Source organism: Pongo abelii, chromosome 18 (genome assembly GCF_028885655.2).
Source record: "Pongo abelii isolate AG06213 chromosome 18, NHGRI_mPonAbe1-v2.0_pri, whole genome shotgun sequence".
Lineage (NCBI taxonomy): Eukaryota > Metazoa > Chordata > Mammalia > Primates > Hominidae > Pongo > Pongo abelii.
In genome coordinates, this window is record NC_072003.2 from 35,086,021 (window position 1) to 35,088,989 (window position 2,969).

Sequence of the window (2,969 nt, forward strand, 5' to 3'; positions counted from 1 at the left end):
AAACCAAAGTGCCGGTACAGGCACGCCGTGGGTGATCAGGCCACTCTTCCACTCAAATGGAGTCGGCAAGTTCCAAAGACCAGTCTTACCAAGTTTCAGATGTCCGGACTTAAAGTGCCAGTTCCTTCCTGGTGTTCAGCCACTGCGTTGATCCTCCACGGGGGCCTGCTGTGCACTGCTCTGACGAGGCCTTCCACGGGGGCAAATGCCTACCTGGGAGCGCTCTCAGGATCCGCATCGCAAAAGCTGGCTGGAGTGCCCCGCAGGGATGCTCTACAGGGCAGGCATAAGCTGCCTAAGGGGCTGCCTCGACCGTCCTAATCACCTCGCTTCCCGGTCAGGGAACCAAGAAATGTAGCAGGGCCAGCCGCAGACAAAACTCCTCAGACCCCAGATTAAAGGAAGAGGTTTTTATTCGGCCGGGAGCGTCGGCAGACTCGTGTCTTAAGAGCCGAGCTCCCCGAAAAAGAAATTCCTAGCCCTTTTAAGGGCTTACAATTCTAAGGGGTCCAATGATTACCCTTCCTCATGCCTCCACGTCCATATCTGGGAAAACGGCACTGGTGAGGCTGACATCTGCATGAAGCCCCAGCCCATGGTCACTCCCTGCAAAGCTCTGAACTTGTGCATCCCCAGGCCAGGCGGTGGTTCTCTTTCAAAGGCGGCTGAACTGCCGCTCTGCTTGGAGAGAGCAGAGGGCAGCAGCACAGTGGACAGCGTTCAGGACTTCAGGCCAGTTCCACAGCCACTTAGGAAAGCAGGCAGGTCCAGGGACTGGAGGAGGCGCGATGCTCTGGAAAGACCCCGGGTGCGGGTGGGAGAGAAAATCGAGCTGAGCACGGGGAAGCCTGGTGAGGACAAGACACTCCCGTTGTGGGCAAAGGCTGGCTGCACTTCGCAGCAACGCACCCTCCTCACTGCCCAACCGTTAGATCTGCCCCTCAAGTTCCTCTCCTGGCACGGAATCAACGTCCAGCAAAGCTTGATAAGTGAAGAGGCTTACACCGCCCTGCCCCTCCCTCCATGGCTGCGCCCCGCCTCCGCCCCGTCTCAATCTGTGATTGTCGTCCTGCAGCCCCGCCACCCACCGCCCAGAACCGGCGAAGAGACTACAACAACACCCAGCAGGCGCGGCGAGGCGCGCACCGCCCTGGCCATTCCGCAGAGCTGCGCACACCTCCAGCTCGGAGCAAGCTGGCATTGTAGACCTTCCGCCCTGAGACTCTCTGCCCCGCCCTTCCACGCTTACGAGCAGTTTCACTCTGCGGAGGGAAGGCTGGCTGTTCCCAAATCTCTCCTGCCTGGGAAGACGGTGGAGCTAGGGCGGCTGCTTTCACTTTGTAATTCTGACACGCCGCCTCCCCGAGTTGCGGATGTCGCGGTTTTCGTGTTCGAAGTTTGATTTCTCCTAGACCAACAAAGGGCCGGTTTTCTGTAGCCGCCAGCGTAGCAGAGTTCCCATGGTAACGCTCCTCAGGCTGGCCGTGGGGAGTGCCCCGCCCCTTTTCTCTCCTCCTGCCTGCCTCAGCACCGCCCCTCTCGCTCCTCCCCTTGCCACGCCCTTTTAGAAACGAGCTGTGCAGTCATCCGTAGGGGTGGGACTAACGGTCCCGCCCTTTCAGACATGCGCAATGCGGCCCGTTCCTAGGGGTGGGGCTAACCGTCCTGCCTCTTTCAGACATGCGCAGTGCAAACCCTCCCTACTGGTGGGTTAAAAGCCTTAGACCTGGCAGTCCTCAGGCAGCTTGGGATCCCTTTGAGAAGCCCTCTCGTGAGTGTCTGAAACCGTCAGATCACTGCCAGAAATGAAAAACATCCTGTATCTAGTCACCTGCCACATGCCTTTTCAAATCCATCATTTCCTCTGTTCTTTGGTTATCCAAATCCTTCTTTGCACCCTAGGAGCACCCCTTGGATCCCCAGGTTTGCTGCAGGACCCACACCTGGATCAGGCCTCTCACGCTTTTGCCAATGTAATAAAGAGGAGAAAACGTCCCAGTGGAAGGGCCTGGCCCTGCTGCATCCAGTCAGGAAAAAGCCACAGGGAAGGGACCTCCTCAGCTACTTTGGCAGCCACATCCACCAGTTTTCTGACCACACCTAGGCTGCTTCCCAGGCCTTGGGGTCCTAATATGGACCTCCCAGCCGTGATTAATGCAGGTCAGCAGGACCATAGCGCCTCTTGGTCCCTCCCAACACATGAGCGAAGTTTGTGTGGTGAGGTCAGAGGCGGTGTCTGTGTTTCTGCCCTGAATAGGGCTCCCTTGGAAAATCATTTAATATCTCTTTTTAAATATCCCCTTTGGACGACTTTTTAAATAGTTTGCTGATAGAACGAAGCAGTGATCATTCTCTTAATTCGTGTTTCCATTAAGTTTTTCAGATTACGTACTCCACAACTACACACTTCTGAAACTGTCATAGGCACAGCCATAGCTCTATTCAGGGTGGACGCACAAAAGCAGAATCTCCGTGGGGCGTATTTCTGGGGCATCAATATTACTGCAGAATTTGGATTAAACAAACTTAAATAATTCCTAAGGTACAAAAATGGGACACTTAAGACAAGGCTGAAAAGTCATCTGCCTTTAATAACTGTTATCTCTGCCTCACATGTCAGACTTTCTCCAAGATAAAAACTCTGCAGATAACTTATTTCCATTCTTATAAATAGTAAAAATAATAAATCATATCAAGTCAATTGCCCTGGTAGTTTCCTAATCACAAGGTGGCCTTGGTATGGTTTTATTTGTATTTCTGCAGGGGATTATGGACTTTTTGGATATAAAAATTTAGATTTTTGAACAATTTTTGGAAGTTTTCAGGTATTAGTTGTTGATTTACTTTTGTACCCCTATCTAATTATCCTGTCTCCTCTCTTTCTCAGACTCAATATTCCACGGGTCTCTAAGGCTCTGTTTATTTTCTTTAAATTTTGTTGATTTGCTTTTTTATCCCATTTAAATTTT

At 52.3% G+C, this 2,969-nt stretch overlaps 1 long non-coding RNA gene across 1 annotated transcript; it reads right to left on the reverse strand.

Annotated features, from left to right (window-relative positions):
* Positions 1–395: 395 nt before the first annotated feature.
* LOC134760387 (uncharacterized) lies at positions 396–1,739 on the reverse strand. The gene is made up of 2 exons (XR_010137751.1): positions 1,250–1,739; positions 396–793 (listed from the first exon to the last, which is right to left on the reverse strand). It is a non-coding gene; the product is annotated as an uncharacterized LOC134760387 (long non-coding RNA).
* Between the last annotated feature and the right edge of the window lie 1,230 nt (positions 1,740–2,969).